This window comes from Portunus trituberculatus, chromosome 42 (genome assembly GCF_017591435.1).
Source record: "Portunus trituberculatus isolate SZX2019 chromosome 42, ASM1759143v1, whole genome shotgun sequence".
Lineage (NCBI taxonomy): Eukaryota > Metazoa > Arthropoda > Malacostraca > Decapoda > Portunidae > Portunus > Portunus trituberculatus.
This window is the reverse complement of record NC_059296.1, coordinates 15,184,438-15,209,437: the sequence shown is the minus strand read 5'-3', so window position 1 is coordinate 15,209,437 and position 25,000 is coordinate 15,184,438.

Sequence of the window (25,000 nt, the reverse complement as noted above, 5' to 3'; positions counted from 1 at the left end):
TGTCTTTATCTAGTTTCTTATGCAATCTGCGTAACCAAAGCAAATGAACGTGCTTGGTTGGCGAGATCATACACTGTGTAGGTGCTGCAACACTAGTTTCCTCTACTTGGTGTAATTCACCTCGGTCGCCTCCTGGTCACCCAGCCAGTCTTTCCCATTACGGAGCGAGCTCAGAGCTCATAGACCGATCTTCGGATAGGACTGAGACCACAACACACTCCACACACCGGGAAAGCGAGGCCACAACCCCTCGAGTTACATCCCGTACCTATTTACTGCTAGGTGAACAGGGGCCACACATTAAGAGGCTTGCCCATTTGCCTCGCCGCGCCGGGACTCGAACCCGGGCCTCTCGATTGTGAGTCGAGCATGCTAACCACTACACTACGCGGTGTGTGTGTGTGTGTGTGTGTGTGAGTGTGTGTGTGTGTGTGTGTGTGTGTGTGTGTGTGTATATATATATATATATATATATATATATATATATATATATATATATATATATATATATATATATATATATATATATATACTCCTTTTTTTAGTTATAGGACTATTTTCGACTAGAACGTATAGATCTGCATTGACATCGGTCATTTAAAATTCGAATTGACATTTACATACGATTAAGTTTCTGATATATAATAGTAGAAAATGTGAACTATTGATATTCTTGCCGCATACACGTGCTGATATTAAGCTGCCAGCGCAGGTGCCTTAAACACCTTTTCGTACTATACGATATGTAGTTTCTTTTATTTTACTCTTGCTCTTCCAATGCCACGATGCGCAGTGATGTGCTGTCAGGATTCCGGAGATGGTTTGTGTTTGTGTCCAAGTGTATAAGATTGCCTCGCCGATCAAATGGTCCCTCTAACACTTGTTGCTCGTCCTCTTCGTCCCCCCCATCCTCGTCCTCGTCCTCGTCTTTGTTTTCATCCTCCTATTTTCATTTTTATTTCATTTTCTTATTTTTCCTCATTAATGATTTTGTTGCATGTGATTTACATACAGACACACACACACACACACACACACACACACACACACACACACACACACACACACACACACACACACACACACACACACACACACACACACACACACACACACACACACACACACACACACACACACACACACACACAGACGCACGCACACACACACACACACACACACACACACACACACACACACACACACACACACACACACACACACACACACAGAGAGAGAGAGAGAGAGAGAGAGAGAGAGAGAGAGAGAGAGAGAGAGAGAGAGAGAGAGAGGAAGGAGGCAAAGTAACAGAATGTGAAGCGGGTGGAGGCTGGTGGTGTGTTAGGGTGAGAGTTTGTCACACTGAAAGGGAACGTGACCAGTGTTCAGCTCTGTTCTCTCTGGTCGGCATTTTCGCTGAGCGGTGACGAAGCAAGGCCGGAAGGAACTTCAAGTCATGTTAGCGACAGGCTTATTGTAGTGGATGTTATCTGTCGCTGATGGTGGTGGTGTTGCGTTGTGTGTTGATTTGAAGGTAGTTGTCAAGGTAGTCGTAACGGTTAGAGAGAGAGAGAGAGAGAGAGAGAGAGAGAGAGAGAGAGAGAGAGAGAGAGAGAGAGAGAGAGAGTTACCTGGCGTCCTCCCTCTCACTTGACTTGTGCATGGGAGGCGATGACCCAAGGCACAGTGAATGGCAAAATGATGGTGAACTTTTTGAAGAAAGTCGTGACCGCGATGCGCATCTTCCTGTTTTTGCATTACGGCATCGTGAGGAAAAACGTGTGGCTTTGTGAAACATTACACTTATTGGAAGAGTATTTTTTCCCTTCATGGTTTGGAAATACAACTTAAAGATCTTGACTGATAGTGGAAGAAGAAGATTCGTCCTCGTCATCACTTCATTGAGTAATGAGTGTACATTTATAGAAAAAAAAATGCATATAACCATTGATTATCATTCATGTACCTAGAGTGATTGATACTTAAAAAAAAAAAATCATATATAGTGAGTCGTAACACCCTCAGCACCCTTTAAGCAAATGTAAAGTATCAAGTTTTTTATTTATTTATTTATTTTTTTTTTACAAATATGTGTACCTTGAGACACGCATTTTTGAGGTGACAGCTTTCACTACATCTATGCAGCTGCAGACACTTTAGGCCAGGTGTTGGTAGTAGTGGAATGAGATTGATACTTACAGATTTGGCCTCGTTCTCTTCTTCATTATCATCATCTCTTAGCACCGTCATCAATTTTTCTTCTCATCATCAGTTTCTCTTTTACCACCACCACCATTACTATATCCTATTCTTGTCCTTCTTTTCATATTCTTTTCTTATCTTATTTTTCCACCGCCACAACCTCTACCACCACCAACCACATCACACCACCACCACCACCACCACCACCACATCTTTTTCCTTTTCCTCTTCCTCCTTTTCCTCCTCCTCCTCCTCCTCCTCCTCCTCCTCCTCCTCCTCCTCCTCCTCCTCCTCCTCCTCCTCCTCCTCCTCCTCCTCCTCCTCCTCCTCCTCCTCCTACTCGTCTCATATATTTGTTTGCTACGCCTTCAAATAAATCAATCAATCAGTCAATCACCGAGTTAAGTACTATTTTCCGCAACCCTGAGAAAATTTTATATCCCTTCTCTCTCTCTCTCTCTCTCTCTCTCTCTCTCTCTCTCTCTCTCTCTCTCTCTCTCTCTCTCTCTCTCTCCACTTTTCACTTTTGCATCGTTATATTTTCTTTCCTAAAGCTGCTATGTTAGTCTCCCATGTTTAATATCTCCCATGTGTCACCTATTTGAGAGAGATGACGTGTTTTGCGGCCGTTGTGGCTTTACATTTCCTTTTTATGGTCATTTAATCTATGTCTTTACATTAATGCGTTGAAGTAAAAAGGGAGGCGAAAAAATATAAAAAAAAATCACTAATGCAAGAGTCATGTATCGTTATTCTTTATCACTTTCATTGGTAAGCTACGGTGTGTCAATTCATTTTTTCTTCCTCTCATTTACTTGTGATTTGAAACGTTTAAAGTGGAGAGTGTTAAGAAACCTTCAGACCTCAACTGGTGCCACATTAGAGAAACTCTTTATTTTATCTTTTTTTTATATATTTTTTTCAATTTTTTGGTCTTAACTTGCCTCTTCATGTAAAAATACAATAAAAGGAAAAGAAAAAAAAGAGGAAAGGGAAACGATAACAATATGAAGAGATGAGTTAGAAAAATTAAATAATGGGGAGATAAGTGACGGAAGCATTGAAGAGGATGCATCTAAAAAGGTTTCTTCAAGTGTAGCTGCGAAAATATAAAACAAGTTAAATAAAACACATATGAAGAAATTCTTAGAAAAAAAAAAAACTTGAAATCGATTCTCACCGTTGTCTTGAAACTTGAAAATAGGAAAAACAAAACTAAAAAAAGAACTATAAGAGCTCACGAGAACAATGAAAATAACAACAAACACAGAAGTAAAAAATCCCCAAGAGAAGAATAAAACAAAAGAAAATTAACACTTTCCCCGTAGCAGCCTTGACCCAACACGGAGGAAGATAACAGGGGAGGGGGGTGGGTGGTAGAAAAAAGAAAGAAATGTACGTATATATATATATTAAGAGGAGAGAAAGGGAAAGGAGACGCAAGAAAAAAGTTGAGAGGTTATTCTAAGGAAGGGTGACCTAAACAAAAGATCCATAAATTTTGGTTGAAAATAATTAATTAATATTGCACGGAAAAATGATGGTTTGTGGTGATGAATGATGGTGATGGTGGTGATGTAATCACAAGTAATGAAAATGAAAAAACTATGTATAACTGTAGAAGGTTGAGAGAGAGAGAGAGAGAGAGAGAGAGAGAGAGAGAGAGAGAGAGAGAGAGAGAGAGAGAGAGAGAGAGAGAGAGAGAGAGAGAGAGAGAGAGAGAGAGAGAGAGAGAGAGAGAGAGAGAGAGAGAGAGAGAGAGAGAGAGAGACACAATATACGTATCGTATATTGTTAGAGTCGAGCTGAAAAATCGACATTTACAATGGCTAACGCTAGCGTTCGCACGCATATCCGCACACACACACACACACACACACACACACACACACACACACACACACACACACACACACACACACACACACACACACACACACACACATTTCCTTCCGTCCTCCTCCTCCTCCTCCTCCTCCTCCTCCCTTCCTCCTCCTCCTCCTACTACTACTACTACTACTAATAATAATAATAATAAAAATAATAATAATAATAATAATAATGATAATAATAATAATAATAAAATTACTACTCCTCCTCCTCCTCCTCCTCCTCCTCCTCCTCCTCCTCCTCCTCCTCCTCCTCCTCCTACTACTACTACTACTACTACTACTACTACTACTACTATGTCCATTTTTACTACTATTACTAGTACTACTACTACTACTACTACTACTACTACTTCTACAGCTGCTACTTTTGTCACTCGCACTATCGCCCTTGTTCCTATTGAGTAAAAATATAAAAAAAAAATACACATTTAATCTTGTACATGGTGGGAGGCCTCTGATCGCAATGATAATACACACACACTTCGTAAACCACGGGAGGCGAGGAACCTGAGTAACCTTCCTGCACGCCTCTCACGCCGCGGTATATACGAGTACATATAAAAAGCAGTGTAGGTTAGGAGAATAATAGCAATTTTCCATCTAATATATTTCTGCTGGTCGGAAAAAAATAAGCTTCGTACTCACTTATTATATTTTCTTTTTCTTTTTCTCTCCCGCCATCTCCTCTTGCTGCTAATTCACTCTGTCACTTACCACCACCACCACCACTACCACCACCAGCTCCCCACTTCTACTTGCTGGAAAAATGTGTAAAAAATATGCTGTTAAGGAATAACCGGTTTACTTCCGAACTTTTTTTCTTCAGTAATTTGGAGTGAAAGTTTTGGGAATCAGATTGAAATTGTTTTCCAATGTTTTTATGACGAGCTTCATTCTGCTCAGTGCCGAGAGAGAGAGAGAGAAAAAAAAAAACAATAGTGTTATTAAGAGAAAAAGTTTTCGGAAGTAAAGAACAAGAATGCAAGGGACGAGTGGGAAAAAGATTGTTGGGAAGAACACCCCAAAAAATTATCTGCCATGAGAAAATGTGTATAATAATAAAAACAGAAAACCGACCATAAAACTGTCAAGAGCAGCCTCCCTCACCACCTTCAGAAGCACGACTCGCCCTCGGGAGCAGGAGTAGGCACCGCCCCGCCGCTCCCTACTCCCATCCACCGCCCTGGACCATTCTCCCACACCTGGTGGCCGCTGGTGGCTGGCCGCGGCGCCTCAGCCCACCATCAGTATGCACGCCACAGACACTTGGGGGCTGTTTCCTATATCAGATCAGCAGCAAACATTTATATATTATTCCTTCTCTCCCTTTACCTTCATCCCAATCTTTCAATAATGGAAACTATATGTGTGTGTGTGTGTGTGTGTGTGTGTGTGTGTGTGTGTGTGTGTGTGTGTGTGTGTGTGTGTGTGTGTGTGTGTGTGTGTGTGTGTGTGTGTGCGTGGGAGCCTGTGTAGGTACCAAGCCCTTAAGATCTCTACGTCGCTGACCAAAAGTTCGCTACCTCGATGCTTTATTTATTTTAGTTTATTTCTAATGGCTCGTAATGAATTAGTGACGCGATAATGTGTGGCCTCATCTGCCTCAGGACCTCGACTTTTACTTACGTGTGAAACAATGCCAACTGATGGTGTGTGTGTGTGTGTGTGTGTGTGTGTGTGTGTGTGTGTGTGTGTGTGTGTGTGTGTGTGTGTGTGTGTGTGTGAGTGTAATGCTGTGTGTGTGTGTGTGTGTGTGTGTGTGTGTGTGTGTGTGTGTGTGTGTGTGTGTAATTTAGTTACATATAGGTAGAAACATAGAAATGAAAATGGAAGTTTATATATATATATATATATATATATATATATATATATATATATATATATATATATATATATATATATATATATATATATATATATATATATATATATATATATATATATATATATATATATATATATATATTCTGATCCTTCGGCGTTGATAAAATTTTGTCAATGAACTTTGTGGGCGACGGTTTCATGAAATGATAAGTTGCGGCTCACCTTGACTCAGGCTCAGACCTGTTAAACGTGACGAGCCGCGAAATGTGCGTATTTTCCGTCATTTAATATTTTACGGGTGACTTGTCTGATTTTTTTCAATGACTTCATAATCTTCTACATGTTTATGAGTGTGTGTTAATCTCACACATCTTTAAGAACATTTAGTTTTTTCCATTAGATGAATATTGAAAAATGCTGATATTTAAGAAGATTACCACAGAGAGAGAGAGAGAGAGAGAGAGAGAGAGAGAGAGAGAGAGAGAGAGAGAGAGAGAGAGAGAGAGAGAGAGAGAGAGAGAGAGAGAGAGAGAGAGAGAGAGAGAGAGAGAGAGAGAGAGAGAGAGAGGGGCTTACGTAGTTATACAAGTGGAGGAGGCCTACCAATGGTCTGATCCTAGCGGCAGGTCACGTTTCAGCTCCCGAGTTGAAGCAAAACCTCCTGCCGGGACCAGCTGCTGTGTAGTCTTGATAAAGCCTCGCAGCCCTGCCCAGCCACTCCCTCGACCATACCCGCCTCGCACCACCCGTCCCTTCCCTATCACCACCAGCTCGTCACCCAGAGTCCCCTATCCCAGTACTGACTCCCATCCCATACATCACCATCCGCTTGTCATCCAGCCGTGCCTATTCCAGCCGCCAATTCTCAGTTCTCCTCCCCTGTGCCTTCTGCTTGCACCTTCCCTATGCTTGCTTCCCCTTCTTCCCTTTCCCTTCTCTATTCCCTGTTTCTCTTCTCCAACTCCCTTACGTCTTCCCGCTGCCCTTTTCCCTTGTTCCCTCCTCCTGCTCTTTTCCCTGTCTCTCTCCCCATCTCAATTCCCCCTTCTTCCCCAGTTCCCTACCCAACCTTCCTCTCCAACAGTCCCGCACCCTGGTGGGGAATGGGACATTGAAGGGCTACTGGTGAGGGTATAAAGAGTTGGATTTCACATCTGTGTCGGGAATAAGCGACTTTGTTATCGTGTTTATGACTGTATGTAATGTGTGTGTGTATGTGTGTGTGTGTGTGTGTGTGTGTGTGTGTGTGTGTGTGTGTGTGTGTGTGTGTGTGTGTGTGAGATATTAGGCATGGCAATTTTTCAGTTTAATTCCAACGATGCATGGAATTCTCTCTCTTCTGCCTTTTCCATAAAATAAACCACTGGTATTTACCTATTGGTCTTTATCAATGAATTGGAAATGATTGCATGTGTCACATGTTATTCTCATTTCTCGGAACTGTTTTGTGGCCCGTTAGGTGGACAAGGAACTGGTTTGCAGGTACTGGTAACCCTCGAGACTGCTGACTTGTCGCCTGTATCACTATCACACTCTGCTCCCCCTTCCACTTTCGCAGCCAGGCCAGCTTGATATATTGGTCCTCCAGCAGGATTTAGGCTCTTTCAGAAACGGTTTGCTCTCTCACTGTCTTTAATATATGGCCACAGAAATTATTAACCTGGTTCTCAAGATTGCTTTTTCTTGTGGTGATTGTGAAATTTTGTTAATCTTAGACTAGAACCCCTCAAAATAGCCTCGAAAAACAGTGTAACTTCAAGTAGAGGCTTTTTGAAAGTAGTGGAGGTGAGGCGCAGATGTGTTTTAGAACATATTACTTTGGTGTGCTAAGAGTGTGAAAAAAAAAAATCAAGAGAATAGAACGACTAAACTGGTCTACTTCCTTCCTTCGCAGGGCATCACGTTCCTGGAGGATAAAAAAAAAAAATCAAGGATAAACTGTTTTGTATTTTCTGCATCTAACGTTTACGTTTGACTGAGAAGAGACAGATATTGCATTAGATGGATAAATAGATACACAGGTAGACAGATATAATGATAAAGAGATAGATAGGTAGATAGATGGATAGATAGATAGATAGACAGATATATATATATATATATATATATATATATATATATATATATATATATATATATATATATATATATATATATATATATATATAGAGAGAGAGAGAGAGAGAGAGAGAGAGAGAGAGAGAGAGAGAGAGAGAGAGAGAGAGAGAGAGAGAGAGAGAGAGAGAGAGAGAGAGAGAGAGAGAGAGAGAGAGAGAGAGAGAGAGAGAGAGAGAGAGAGAGAGAGAGAGAGAGAGAGAGAGAGCGCTCGTAAATTTGGTCTTACTTTCAAATCGATCTGGAAAAGTGAAACGAAATCATCCAATAAAAGAAAATCGTTAGAGAGAGAGAGAGAGAGAGAGAGAGAGAGAGAGAGAGAGAGAGAGAGAGAGAGAGAGAGAGAGAGAGAGATAAAGGAATAGCTCCTTCTTAATTTACATCCCGCTCAGGAAAAGTAGAAAGAAAAACACGTCGAATAAAAGAAAGATCGAAAAAAAGGAAAAATGGTAAAATAAAATCCCCCTGCGTGGCACCTCTCGCATTACGTGTGTGTGGGGCCGTCGCCGCCGTCCGGTTCCCGTGTGTCGGTGCTTAACCTGGGCCATTGTAAAGGTGAACCGAGGCCTCGTTAGTCGCGGTCGTTTGCACTCGTTTATTGGCATGTAGAGGAGAGTAGAGGAGGGAAGGGCCGTCATAGGGAGGCGTCTTTCAATCCCTCCTCCCCCCTCTCCTCCCCTGCAGGTAAGTGAAGGGGTGAGAAAGGGCCAGGTAATCCTCCCTTCTCTCGCTCGACTGACTCTAAGCATCCATCTACCTGGACAACCCTAGTTTCGGGAGAGGATGCTTTTAGTGACGAATGAGGTACTGTACGCCGCCCGCCTCTCAGTTACGGGTCGACCAAGGGAGGGAGAGGGGGACGTGTGGGTGTTATGTGATGGGGGGCCAAGGGTTGTGGTTTTGAGTGTGTTGGAGTGGACTGAAAGAAACGGTCACACCAGGGGGCTGCAGGTGAGCCACGTTTGGTCATGACACCTGGAAATGGCCACATTGCACCTGGACACGTGGGGGACAGGTGTGACATAGGAGGTGCTGAGTGACGCCTGATGTTTTTTACTGTAACGTTTGTGTTTAGGGAGGTTTTATTGGTACATTTCACGTGGTTCAATAAATGGAGTTGCTTTGTAAGTCTTTTCGTTGCGTGGTGTGAAAACATGGTAAAAAGTCATATGTAGCAATTCAAATTACCATATTGCGTCGTTTACAGACATGACAGTTTCTGAAGAACAACAACGTAAGAGTAGAACACGTTCTCACGCCAATCCCACGTTAAAATAGAGTTTATCGTGTACGAAATCGATCATTCCTTGTCCGATGGTGTGAAGGTATAACACAAAGACTTCGCTTTTTAATTGAAATAGACACAAGCAAGTGTTTAAGACCCAGACATGTGTTTAAAACACATGAATGGGAAAAGTTTTCGTTATTTATAAGGTAACTTTCCATTTTGTATTGTTGCATGGGGTGAAAATAAGGAAAGATGGAAAACAATGGAATTCAAACTATTAATGAACATGACTGGAAGATAGAACTTAGCGAAATTACATTATTATTACTATTATTATTATTATTATTATTATTATTATTATTATTATTATTATTATTATTATTATCATTATTATTATCATCATTATTATCATTGTTATTATTATTATTATTATTATTATTATTATTATTATTATTATTGTTATCAATATTATGATCATTATTATGATAATTGTTATTATTTTATTATTGTTGTTATTATTATCGTTACTATTATTATTATTTTCATAATGATAATAATAATAATAATAATAATAATAATAATAATAATAATAATAATAATAATAATAATAATAATAATAATAATAATAATAATAATAATAATTATAGTAATAATAGTAATGACAATAATAATAATAATGATAATAACAATAATAATGATAATAGCAATAGTAATAATGATTATTACTATTATTATCATTGTTATTATTGTTATTATTATTATCATTATTATTATTATTATCATTATTAATAGTAGTAGTAGTAATAGTGGTAGTAGTAATAGTAGTAGTAGTAGTAGTAGTAGTAGTAGTAGTAGTAGTAGTAGTAGTAGTAGTAGTAGTAGTAGCGGTAGTAGGAGTGTTATCATTGTTATTATTGACAATGTTGTTGTTGTTGTGTTTGATGTTGCTATTGCTCTTAAATTCAAATAACATTTTTTCCTAATTCTAAATAACTTTTAATGGAATAAAAAATCTTAATGCAATATTTTTTTCTAGCTGTAATCTGTAATTATTATTTGTACTTGTACTACCAACAGCACTCCTACCAACTCTTTCCCTCCTGTTCCTTCTCCTCATACCCCTCCTCCATTAGTCTCTTGTTCCTTCATGTCAGGCATTGCGTGTGTAGAGAAGGTAAGCATCAGTGTCTTCCATAGCAGCCATTCATTGATTATAGACGTGGCCGTGGTGTGTCCCGTTGGCGCGTGTCTCAGGTGTTGTACGGCAGGTTAATTGATCCCTCACATTCACTTGCCTCCCTGCGTGTTGCTCTCCTGCGCTCGTGTGTGTGTGTATGTGTGTGTGTGTGTGTGTGTGTGTGTGTGTGTGTGTGTGTGTGTGTGTGTGTGTGTTTTATATTTATTTGTTTAACTTTTTTTCCTATCTAACTAAACTTCTTAGCAATCATGCCACATAAACAGAGATTGGTGGTGGATTCTTTTTTATTCCTATTATTTTACCACCTTTCATGTCTCTTTAGATGAGTGTCTGTGTTTTTGCAATTTTCATTACTCTCTCTGTTTGCTGTTCTTACCTAATCATTGGTTTATATTTTGACTTATTCCAGAAACCACTGATACACATTTTCCCCTCGAAGTCAAAAGTCAGACATTTCTAATTCAGGTCATGAAAAAGTCCCAATACTCTTACACTTCAACAAACTTCCCGACCAGAGAGCGATGGAGAAAGTACCAATCAATAAAGACATATCTACTCATAAATGAATATTTGAGGAACACCAAGATATATGCTAATAGGGAGAGAAAAATACGACCATGAAACACATTAGAGAGAGAGAAAGAAAATATCAGAAACGTGACTGAATTCCACTTTAACATATTGGCCTGTGTATCAAAACGAGAAGGACGGGACTACCCTCAGTGAGTAAGAATGGGTTGGTAGGGGGAGAGGGCACAAGGGGCAGGAGGGGGCTGAGCATGGGGTCCTTTCTATAGCCTTGTAGCTCGTGATGTAGGGTTGCAGAAGGGAAGATGAGTAAGGATGGGAGGAGTGGAGGAGTAAGGAGAGGGAGGAGGGAGGTAGTGATGGAAGGGGGGGAAGGAGGAAAAGGTAAGGTCTATGAGAGTTTAGATGGAGGCTTGGGCCAGTGGGAGGAAGGAAGGGAGGGAGTAGTAAAGGGAGGGAATGGGAAGGGTGGGGAAGGTGCCATACCCGGAACATAGAGAAGTAATGTGGCATGCTGACCTTTGAACACGCTCTCTCTCTCTCTCTCTCTCTCTCTCTCTCTCTCTCTCTCTCTCTCTCTCTCTCTCTCTCTCTCTCTCTCTCTCTGTGTGTGTGTGTGTGTGTGTGTGTGTGTGTGTGTGTGTGTGTTTCGTGTGTGTGACTGGAGTTAATTCGCAAAACAAATAGTCACCTCAGAAAAACCCACATCATGTCCTCTATCAATCAGGCTTAACATATGGGCTCCGGTCTGTAATTCATATTCTTACGTGTATGAATGAGTGAGGCTACTGCGGTGTGCTGGATTTATTATGCAAGTGTACACTGCTTAATGCTAAACGCCTGGAAGTCTTGTGTCATTCATTTGTCTTTTTATATCTGTCTGGGTATGAAGATGATGATGGACACACACACACACACACACACACACACACACACACACACACACACACACAGAGAGAGAGAGAGAGAGAGAGAGATGCACATACATACAGGCACATGACCGCACACACAAAGCCATATTGTTCAAGTCTGAAAATACAACTTTCTTTCTCATCATGTTATACGTTTACATCCAGTTCTCTTTCTCTCTGTTCAGGATAACTTGTAGTCCTCTGTGCACGACTTGAGGAGGAGGAGGAGGAGGAGGACGAGGAGGCATAAGCACAAACAACCCCATATAAGTCACAGCAATAGACTAATACTGCCCTTTGGCCATTAATCCTTAAGGGGAAGGCGCGAGCTTGAAGGAACAGTGTATTATGGAAAGTGGTTATGGTCTCACCTCGCCCTGGTCTTCCCTGTGTGTGTGTGTGTGTGTGTGTGTGTGTGTGTGTGTGTGTGTGTGTGTGTGTGTGTGAGTGGTGGAGTAACGGGTCCTGGGTGTGGTGAGACGAGGCAGGGATGGCGGGGCAAGGAAGGCAGACGGAGAAGGAGAAAGAGGTGAGGTGGAGGTGATGGTGGTGGTGGGTGTGAGTGAACGAGAGGTGAAAGAAGAGGGTGGAGGTCGTGGTCTTTGGGAAAAGGAGCGAGAGGTTAGGGTGAATTCTCTCTCTCTCTCTCTCTCTCTCTCTCTCTCTCTCTCTCTCTCTCTCTCGATGTGCGTGCCTCCTTTCTTTCCTTTCTCTCATTTTTTGGTGCAGTGAAGCGTAAAAACGTGGCAAAGATTACCATGCACCTCACTCACCCTCGGGAGCTGATGGCGACGGAGGTGTGTAATTTCTCTCTTCTTTCACCCCCTCTATCTTTTCTCCTCTTTCTTCGCCTGCACTTCCTACCCCAGCATCTCTCTCTCTCTCTCTCTCTCTCTCTCTCTCTCTCTCTCTCTCTCTCTCTCTCTCTCTCTCTCTTTCTGAATAAGTTAATGTAATTCTCAGGTGTATATATACATGATCCGTTATTTCTTTATGAATGTTTGATACGAATATACAAATAGCAAAGTTCAGATTCTGCAATGAAATGTACCTGCCACTCACTTCCATTCGGGTAAATCCGGATTGAATTAACTAATGTGGAAAACTTTAATGGAAAACACACACGCAGCGACTAACTGACGACAGGGAAGGGTTCATCTTGTGGGTGGTAATGTTGGTGCGTCTGGGGTGGCGTGTGGGCGGCAGGCGGAGGGCGTTGGGCGGAGGGCTGTGTGGCGCCAGGCGGGGAGGGTGGCTGGCTTTATGACGCATTGAGTGTCCCAGTGTCCTCTCTACCTTTACCCTAAATTTGTAAAAGGTCAGCAGGTAACAGCGTCCGTGTACTGTTAAGGGAGGCCGAGGTCCCTTTTGCGTGAGGTGCTGACAGGTTTTGTGTGGCTGATGTTCCTTCACATTCCCTCACCTCAACAATGAACCACGTTTTCTCAGTGTGTATGTGTGTGTGTGTGTGTGTGTGTTTGTGTGTGTGTGTTGATAGTGATATTTGTAGTTACAGTGATAAGAATGTTGAACGATAGGAAAGTGAGACCAAGACGAGTGTTCAGATCTCGTCCTTATATTTCCCCGAGTGTTTTCATTCAGTGTGTGTTCTTCTGAAGTTAAATGAAACTATTCAGAGTTTGATTTTGTTTTCTCGTTCCGCTGACAAACTCTTGTGTCACATGATTAAAAGTAGCTTCATGATGATATTAATAAAGATGATGACTACGAAAAAAAAACAATAATATCGATAATAGTAATGATGAGAAAATAATAATACTTAAAAAAATTAAAGATTATGATAACGATGATGATGATAGTAATAATAATAATAATAATAATAAAGTAAATAAAATGAAGATGACAATAATGATGATAATAATTATAACAATAATAATAATAATAATAATAATAATAATAAAGAAAATGAAAATGATAATAATAATAATAATAATAATAATAATAATAATAATAATAATAATAATAATAATAAAGCTAACGTCTTCTGCTTATGCTGCTTTCGATAAATGCATATTCATATTAGAGAATCCAGCAGAAGAATTCTAAAGGAAAATCACGATAAGTTAGGTTTAAAAAGAATTATTAGGCGCTTTTTTTCATAATCCTCATTAACGATGACGAAGTAACACTGATAGAACACTTCAGCGAAGAGGAACACTGAGCTTGAGGAGGATAATGAGGATAATGCTAGGGAGAAAAAAAAACGCTAATATGCTTCTTACTAAAATTCTAAAGGAAAAATGAATAAATAGAATGTATGAAATCATAAATAAGATGAATAAACAAACGAGCGTAATAAGGCAAAAAAGTAGAAAGAACATGCAACAAGAGCGTAGCAACGACAATAACAACAACAACAACAACAACAACAACAACAACAACAACAACAACAACAAAAGAGCAAAAGCAAAATAAATAACAGTAACAAAAACAACAAGAACAGTAACAACAACAAAAGATATATAAAGCGATGAACAGAGGACTATAACACACATTGGATTATGAATTGAAGCCATTTAAAAGGTGTCGTCATATGCTTGCCAGCTTGAATGGCTTCCCCTAAACTCAAAATCCAATCACTAATGCGGAGGATCAAAATTCCAATACGCTCGACCTGGCCTGAGAATGATAAAAAGGCGGCACAGAACGACCGAAGTTGCATCACACACTGTCACGTATGTTCTTCCCAAGACTGTCACTTTGGCACACACACACACACACACACACACACACACACACACACACACACACACACACATGGCGCTCTGTACAATTTTTTTTTCTATGTAAATCTTCTGTTTCTTATTTCTTGATAATTTTTTGTCACGTTTCTGAATAACTACATTAGAAGAAATAGACGATCAAATAGATGACCGAATGTAAAGTATAAATTGAACACCTAAAATGAACCACAGTGATCTAGTAATGGTAGGGGTTTAGGTGATTATGGCGGCGTTGGTGGTGGTAAGTAGTGGTTAAGAGCATACCTTGTCTGGTTGTTATGGTGGTAGTGGTCGTTGTGGTGGTGACGGTAGGCGGGCGGCGGAAAGCACTCACCCATAACATTCCCTGTCATAAATTTGGGTCGGAATGACGGCAATAGAGACTAGGAGCATTTAGATTCGAATGCGAGGGTGACGATTTACATTCCTGCCTCATATCAGTCTGTTCAGTGGCGGCGGCGGGGGCAGCGGCGGCCTGGTGGCGGTCTGAGTCGTGTTTGTTGAGTGTGTCTAATGAAGTGCGTGGAATGCCAGCTGACTTTCATATAACTTCTCCTGTAACCAAAATCAACGTGACACTTTGCTATTTTTGTTACACTGTCTTATCTTGCAATGAGAAAGAAAAATATATATGTATCGTTTATATACAGACAATTATTAGTACACGTATAGTTTAGGACACACGGTAAGCTTAGACCATGTCCTCTGCTTCATGTACTGGAAAACTCGATAATTGGAGACTTATTACTTGTGAGTCACCTCTCCCCTCTCCTGCAAAAGAAAATGAAAACTAATTCCAATATTCCTTTAATTATTACTGTTATTCTTTTCTTTTTATTATTATCATTATCTTAATTGTTGTTATTATCATTAGTATTGTCAGTGGTAGTAGCAATAGGAATAGTAGTAGTAGTAGTAGTAGTAGTAGTAGTAATAGTTGTAGTAGTGGCAGTATTGTTGTTGCCTTGTTGTTGCTGTTGTTGTTGTCATACTCGGATACATAATCACATTTACCAAGATAAGCTTCTAGACACAGTTTTGATGACTCATTCTTGACCAGTGAACCGAATAAGAAATACACACAAAAAAATACGTATATGCTTAGCGATATTTGAACCCTGGTATTTTTTTGCTTTTGTAAGACGGTACGAAGACCGGGGGAAAATATTCTTGGATGACGTGAAATAACTCCGAGGATTTAGACCAAGACGTCGCCATCACCACCACCACCAAAAAACCCTTAACTTCCACCGTCACTGCATCACCACACACACCTCACCACATCGCATCGCACCACTGTCTACCACACCACCACCAAATCCACCATAACGTGCACAATTTGATTTCCAGTGCGCTTTGCCACCCCCTTTCCTCCTACACTCCTTTATTCACACTCATGTTTTTTTTTTCTCTCTCTCTCTCTTCCACCCACTCCTTTTACTCTCCCTCCTCCTCCTCCTCCTCCTCCTCCTCCAACAACCTCGCTGCCAAGGCGTTGATGTGCGAGGTCTGCAGATAATACTTAGGTCTTCCCGGATTGTAAATATCACGCTAATCGCTTAATTAATAATCGATTAATGGAGGATGGCCGGACAAATTGCTCTCTTTAGTTCTTGATTTCGGTGCAAAGATGAGGGGCCCGGCGGGTGCTAAGTCTCGGAGCAGCTGGAGGGGAACTGGAGCCTTACTGAAGTGTGTGTGTGTGTGTGTGTGTGTGTGTGTGTGTTTGGTAATAGCCCGGCACGCTTCATTAACACGCTTAAGGCCAGTGGTGCAAATTGAGAACAAGTCTCCTCTTCCTCCTCTTCCTCCTCTTTCTCCTCCTTCTCTTCCTCATCCTCCTCCTTTTATTTCTTCTTTCCCCCTCCAATCTTCACAGTTCCCTCTCCTCGCTTTTCTCTTCCTCCACCTTCTGCATTTCTTCCTTCTTTTTTATACCCATCCTTGTATTATATTGTCGTTCCTCCACCACCTCCCTCAATTCTATCTTCTCCATACATTTTTTCCATTTCCCTCCTCTTTATTTTTTTCTACTCTTCCTTGTACCTTTCTTCCAACACAACCACCATTCACTAGTTCCCTTTCTTTCTCCATCCCACCTTTTTAATTCCTCTTCTTCCTCCATTTCTTCCTTTTATGCTCCTTTCACTTTCTTCCTTCACTTACTCTGTTTTCCTTCCTCCTTTCATCTTCCTTTTCGATGTAATACACTCCTGGACGCCACTAAAGTGCTCCCTGCCTCGGACACCACTCTCTCACCGTGTCGAACACCATTAACCACCACGCACCAGAAACGCCCCGTACTATTTACTACACCTGCGGAACACCCTCCTTCGCTCCTCCGCTGCTGCAGAAATACAAGGGAATACAAAGGAAAAGACAAATAGCAATGGACTTCTTGTTCCTAATGTGACGACCTGCAGAAATATTACAACGCGCTCCACTCCAGTAAGGAAGCTCAGCAGGAGTGTAAGGCGAGCGGTTTGCTTGAATGGTTTGAATGTTGAGGAAGGAAACGATAGGAAATTAAAATGGATCACTTTATCATCTAATGGTATTTAAAACTATTTACTCATTATATTATTCAAATGGGAATGTAATACAGTAATGCGCGGTTGATTTGTAAGAATTATGGACGAGTGTCAGTAAATGTGTCCAATCTCAATTTGATTTTTTAAGTGTTGGACAATTTATTTTCCTTTGATCATTTAAGCACCTCATCGCTTACAATATTTTCCATTATTGATTTTCACTTCACTGACGTCAAACTGGTTGCTTGATAGTCATCCTGGTTTTGAATGATGGAGAAGAAGAGGATTTTGAAGAGGAGAAACGACAGCAATAGCATTAGCAGCAACACCAGCAGCAGCAGCAGCAGCAGTAGTAGTAGTAGTAGTAGTAGTAGTAGTAGTAGTAGATGCAGCAGCAAATGCAAAGGAAGAAGAGAAGCAGAATCAGCTCTCCATCTTGAAGTGACTGTACCGCCGCAGCGCACTCCAGGTCCCCGAGGTGGTCAGCCGCTGCCTGGCCCCACACCGCGCCACTATGACGGTATCTCACGACACCAAACACGCCCACCCCGCGGCCTGTCTCCCTCACTTATCACACACACACACACACACACACACACACACACACACACACACACACACACAGTAACTATAATATGCATAATCCGTCTTGCAACTAACAGAGTGGATGTTACGATCATCAGATCCCCATTAACAGCTTTTTAGGCTGTATGTTCTACCTGTCTTTTGCATACCATTGTTAATGTAATTTTGTAATTCAGTTGAAGTGCACGAAAGGAAAAGAACAATACCGAATCACTACCACCACCAGTCTACTTGGCCATTCGTTAGGAGTGTCATACAAAGGCACTGGAGGACTCAGAGGAAATTTAGCATGCAAATGAGGTATGGCGCCTCAGCAACAGTTCTCGTGATGCCGGTTAGTGCACACGTATTGCACTACTGGGGATGACTGCGCTTTTTTATAGGCACACGAGGAAGAGCTCAGGTAACCACGAAACACCTGAGATTTCTTGTCCTCTTCCCTTTCACTTGTGCAGTAAAACCCATCACTAACACCCTTCACCCACCAGCCACATTGGCGCCCCATTAATCAGGACCTTGGTGCCTCAGAAAGGTACAAGCCTCGGTTTTTATCCTCTTTTATTATCAACAGTATTTGCATTATATTTGTATTACTATGAAGTGATTTCTAGTATATAAATTAATACAGCATATTACATATGAGAAAATTAAGAAACAGTTTAACACGCAAAATAAGCCTCTCATTAGTGCATTTTTTCACTTACAAAAGCTTATAGAAGTGACAAAAGGAGGGAGCACCATAAGTCATTTATGCCCAAGCGCAAGTATTTGCAACGTTTGGTTAGCGCAGACGTGTTTATTAACGCAGGATAATGGAAGAGGGCAAGGGTGAGGCATATTATGGGTTTCTAAGCGACTGAGATAATTTACGTTCCCAAGAGCAAGAGTCACGACCGAGGCAGGAGATGAGGAGACCCCCCGGCCTGCTGTGCGAGTCCTGAGACGTGTGGTCTCAGCCCTGACCTGCGCCTCGCCTCCTGCCGGTGTCTCTTGTCGAGGATCCGTGGGGGCAAGGGGCAAGAGCCACAGGGAGAAAATTAAGGAGAGGGAGAGCGGAGAAGCGTATGGGAGAGATAAGGAAACATACATATGAGAGAGAGAGAGAGAGAGAGAGAGAGAGAGAGAGAGAGAGAGAGAGAGTGTGTGTGTGTGTGTGTGTGTGTCCATGTGGGGGTGAGGATGCATCAGTCGACACCGAACACTCCGGGCAGACAGTTCGAAACCCGAAAGTGACACCGGACAACTTAGGACTTGTATGGGGGAAGGGAAGATGAGGAGGTAGAGAAAGAATATTCTTTGAGTACGTTTTAAATATGACACTTCCAGTCTTCTATGACTTGATGTGAAGGGGAGAGAGAGACGATGGTAAAGGAGAAAGGGGAGAAAAGGATGACAGTGGTAATCGGTATGAGTAATCTTAAAGGGACAGTTTCTCCTCCTCATATTCTTACTTGTCATTCTCTAATTCTAGTTTCAATCCTTGAATATTATATGCATATTTATTTTTTTTTATCTATTTATTTATTTTTAGCTGAACGTAATAATGGGTTTTACGCTGATGTGCTCATGTCTGATAGAGATAAGCTATTTCTGAAATGGAGGCAATAGATGGTTCTTGATTGAAAACCAGAATACTGCCTGATAGAGTCCACGAGCGGCACATGAACGATGGGACAAAAAGAAGAAACGAAATCATAATTAAAGAATCCCACTGAAAAGAAGACTTTATCATGCTAAAATGAAACGCATTAGATCTAAAGGGACACGGTATCTGGTAAACATTACCTAAAGTACCAGTAATGCTCGTCTTCAAAACCTGAAGATCACTTTGATTAAAGTCTTGAGTGGAAGTCATATATGAACAGTAGTATGATTTAGTAGATTCTTTCAATATTATTTTGATAATCATTTGAAATTCAGCGCAGGATAATTAATGTCTCCCATTCTTTAATTTTCATCTAAACGAATCTTTTTTTTTTTATGCACAACTCGTATACATAAATATTGCTTTCTCATACGACATTTTCAAAGTGCAATCATGTCTCCTTTAAATATTTCATTTATACAGCGGGCGATGCCACGTACTGGCTTTAGCAGGTCAGCCCAGCATTGGTTGTAACTTTAATCCTAACATATTTCACTACTTTCCATCATGGTTTTCAGCTTAGCAAAATATGTTACGATGAAATTGACGCCAAAGTCGATATTCGCAGAGTCAGAACCAGTACTCTGAAGCGTAAATAAAATATCTAAGGAACTATAACTTCACTTACCTCAGTAAAAGTTTGACGACATTAATGTGAATGAATTGCTGTGTTCTCAAAATTTTAAGTTTGATCTTGAATAGAAGTAAAAGGTTTGGGGCGATGCATTTTTCGTGTTACATTATCATTATCAATAAATACTTAATTACCGAATGCAGAGATGCACTGCAAAACCTTATATTCTCAAATATAGAAACATTCGTAGTTGATAATAGTTGAAGCGTGACTGAAGTTTCAAGACAGATAGAGACGACCGCCTTTCTGAAAGTTTCAACGTTTGGAAATAATTCGTAAATTTATGGCACTCCACAACTTTGTGTTTCATTATCCAAGGGATGAGGTTCCTCTAGTGTGTCTTTCAGTCCCTGATATTGTGAACTTATAAAAGAAGCCACGAAATCTTGATTATAATACTGGTGTGTAGATGAATTGCAATACAGGTTGGCTACAATAGAATTTGATACAGATTGACTGAAATACACTTTAATCTTAAAGCAAGCATGAAGGTTAATTACAATTCGTCTTAGTTATAATACAGGAGAGATATGATACAGGTTAATTGCAATGCAGGTCAATTATGATAGTTTACGAATAATTACAATAGAGATTAATTACAGTAGGGACAGAATACAGTACCAGTCACTAGCAATACAGGTTTATCACAATGCAGGTTTGCAGGTGTAGTGCGGAACAGGGACATGACACACTTTGCCATATCACCGAGTCGTTTGAAATCCTTTACAAATCACGTCCCTGCCATCCATTAGGCCTGATTGTCACCTGAAGCACGCGCAGAACTGCCGGCGTAACACATGCATTGTAAAGGCGTAGTTGTAGGTATAGCATCTGAACACCTCGTCTCATTATGTAAGACAAACGGACCTCAGGGTGTGTTGATGAAGGAAGAAACAAAAAAAGAAGTCACCCCAGGAACCAATACTGGCAGTGCTGGGGAAAAGAAGCGTGGCAGTAGTGGTGAACAAGAACAGTTACCGAAGCAAATGAGCGTCCCTGTCACTACAACATCCCGTTACCGCCACCTTGCTGGGTCTCTCTCTCTCTCTCTCTCTCTCTCTCTCTCTCTCTCTCTCTCTCTCTCTCTCTCTCTCTCTCTCTCTATCACTTTGGCCAGCGGTGGTCCTTGCCTCCTGTACGATTTCATCATTGTAATTATAGCAAGACTCAAACATTAAATCAAAACATTTAGAATTCTGTTTTTGTTACTGGTATTCATGGAGGCAGAACGAATGCATTACAATTATTATTTTCATGTGTAATTGTTTTAATAATCCGCAGTAAAGCGACAGTAGTCCTTATGGTTATGGAAATCAATCTTTGTGGCCCCCAGTCAGCGGTGCATGGTTGGATTCACCTGGCCGGTGGTCGGGAATGTGGACACCGGCGTGTTAGTACTCATCTACATATCTTAGAATTTTTATTCCGTGTCGTCGGCGGTGGGTCCGTCAAGCGGGTCGCGAACCTCTCTGCTATGGGAGATGCCGCCCCCTTAAGAGATAATATGAGCAAGAGGAGGACACTTTCATCATCGTTAATTTTGTGCTTGTAGCTAGAGAACGTTTAGCTTAAAGGATTATGTCATTATTCATTAACTCCCTATTGCTTCACCACCACCACTGCTGGGACGTCGCTGCTCTGAGTCGTTCACGTGTCGATCAAGGGAATGTTAGGTTAAAGTCATTATGACGAGGAATTGCGTTGTGACACTGAGGTAAAACTGCGGCACGTGGTCGACCATCTGGAGACCCTGAAGACACCTGGACGGTCAGGGCTAAAGATGACTAATTTTATATCTCGTTTATACGTCCAGAATAGTAATTGTTGACCGTTTTTACTTTAAAATACTTTGATGAGTTGCCATTATCTTGTTCTTGCGTGCTCTCTTCAGTTCCTGTCTGCTTGGTCATTAGCGAGGGGCGTCAGATGTGAAAACCTGGCAATTAACACACCTGAGCAGCCACCATGCGATTCTCTCACCACTTTATTTACGCTCTTTTGCACAAATAGACGACGAGCTTGCTTGGCGGATGGAATTAATGCGCGTGAGGTGTGAATCACTGTATCTCATCTTCGTGAAGGTGAGACAGTGCAACAACGTAGGGGAAAAAAAGGAAAAATCATATTCCTTTTCATACGATTTCCGCTGTTAATAACACATTTTTATTTTTAAAGCAATGAAAGAGAAAATTCTTATACATATACTCGTATTCTTGCCAACACTGCTCCACTGTGTCGAAAGGCGATGGAAGAATTAAGAATTTTCCTTCCTTACTGTCATTAACTGGTTCTGTGTACTCCTGTATTGAGAATTTAGGAAGAGTCTAATATTTCCTTGGCTGGGCAATGCTCTGATAAACCTCAGCGATCAGTTGTGTCTTATTGGAAACCTGGCAAGACTGCAGGAATTATTCTGAATTTTCTCTTTCCTTTCAGTATCTTTGTAATATTATGCTAAACACCACCGCCACCATTGCACCACCATTACCACCACCAGCACCACCACCACCACCATCTCTACTACTATTTCTGCTGCTGCTGCTGCTGCTGCTGCTGCTGCTGCTGCTGCTGCTGCTGCTGCTGCTGCTGCTACTACTACTACTACTACTACTACTACTACTACTACTACTACTACTACTACTACTACTACTACTACTACTACTGCTGCTGCTACTGCTACTACTACTACTACCATTGCCACTTAGGCTGATATATGAGTTGAATAAAGAACATATGGAGCATACATAGCGGCATTAATTCAGTATCGGCTTATCTATCCCTTTCTTTTTTTTTTTCCTTCCCCCAGTTCACCTTAATGACTCACCCGGCTCACCCTCACTTCTGGTTACCTGTCTCATCAGCTCACACGACTCGCCCCTCACCTGCCTGCTATCTTCCCATCTCACCTGGATAACCTCGCCCCCGCACCTTGCATCTTCACCTCACCCAGCTTTGCCATCCCCTTCACTCACCCACCCCTTTACTACTCCTCTTACTCCTCCTACTCTTTTGAAATCTTCATTCCTCCGACCCTCCCATCCTCGCCCTCCTTTCACCTCTCTCTCTCTTACAATCACCTTCCTATTTACCTACCAGCCCAGTCGTTCCTCTCCATACCCACCTCATCATCTCCCTCTCCATCTTCATCCCATCTATTCGTTCCGTCATCCCCACCCATCCCATCTACGCCCATCTGTCTTATCCACTTCCACACGCACTTCCCGGTCCTTACTCAGACGCTGAAGGTAATGTTTGGCCTCATTTGTATCCAGTTAGAGTTAGTTATGCTGGTGCGGTGTTTCGACCCACCAAGAGTGAGCGGCAGTGAATAACAAAGTAGACGTTTTGTTGCATTATTCGTGGTGTCCTCTGTCATTCCTTTGCACCTGTCCTTCTTATGGCAGGCAGTGCAGCGGCGGCGTGAGGCAGTGTCAATCAACAAAGTGGTCTCTCTTGTTTGTAAAAGACTGTTTGATTTTGCTTCGGTGGCTGGTCATTGCGTTATTTAGTGTGGGTTTAAGTGTGGGTTTAAGATTTGTGGAGCTGTTGGTGTTAGTATCGTAGTGGTATTGGTGGTGGTAGTGGTGTATGTGGTGTTGCTGATATTTTGAATTTTTCGTTTTTCGTTCTTGTTCTAGTTCATCATCGCCACTGCCACCACCACCTCCACCGGTTCCAGTATGTAGGTGCAGAGGTGCCACAGGATACATAAGGCCACGTGGTGGTGGTGGTGTGGTGGTGGTGGTGATGATGGTTGTGTTGTGACAGTTGGTGAAGCCCTTTGACGAATTTTTTTTCCTTGCTTTCATCCAAGGAGTTGATGCCGGACCGTCGCAAGGACAGCACCACTCATATTCTCTCTCTCTCTCTCTCTCTCTCTCTCTCTCTCTCTCTCTCTCTCTCTCTCTCTCTCTCTCTCTTACTACTACTACTACTACTACTACTACTACTACTACTACTACTACTACTACTACTACTACTACTACTTCTACTACCACAACCATCACAACCCAGCACTACTCATTCAATGCTACATATAATTACACTGCACGTATTCAACAAGATATTGTAATTATGAAATATTTCAATTTATTCATAGGATTCTCGCTATTAATGTTTTCACTAGTAGTATTGTGATATCAGTAAGAGTCTGCGCATTACTTCACGTGCTTCATTTCTCAGAAGCCCACCCGCCTTTGTGTGTGTGTGTGTGTGTGTGTGTGTGTGTGTGTGTGTGTGTGTGTGTGTGTGTGTGTGCTCATCGGTCCCTCCAAATATGTGGTATTAAATATTCATCTGGGTAATTTACTAGGTCTTTGCCATGCCTTTTAATTCCAGGTCGTTCTCCAATGATACATAATCTTGAATACCAAAGTGCGGACCCATTATCCTCCTCCTACTCCTCCTCCTCCTCCTCTCTCTTTCTCTTTCTCTTCCTCTTCCTCTTCCTCGTCTTGTGAGTTATCGGTTCAAGGGAGACTTTTTGTTCCTCCTTTTGCATCTCTCTCTCTCTCTCTCTCTCTCTCTCTCTCTCTCTCTCTCTCTCTCTCTCTCTCTCTCTATCTATCTATCTATCTATTTATCTATCTATCTATTTCTCACCTTTCTTTTATTTTGTTTGTGGATACTGATGCTTTCTTTCGCTTTCTATTCTCTTCCTTCCTTCCTTCCTTCCTTCCTTCCTTCCTTTCTTCCTTCATTCGGTAATACTGTTTTACTTTTATTTCTTTACTGCCTTCCTTCCTTTGCTAATATATCTTTTAGTCTTATAGTTTATTTCCTTCCTTCCTTCCTTCCTTTCTTTCTTTCTTTCTTCCTTCTTTCTTTTCTTCCTTCCTTCTTTCTTTCTTCCTTCCTGCCTTTGTATTTTCTTCCTTATTGCTTCGTTCCTTGGTTTATTCTTTCATTTTCTACAATTATTGACTTTCTACCTTCCATGTCTCCTTCCTTCCTTCCTTCGTTT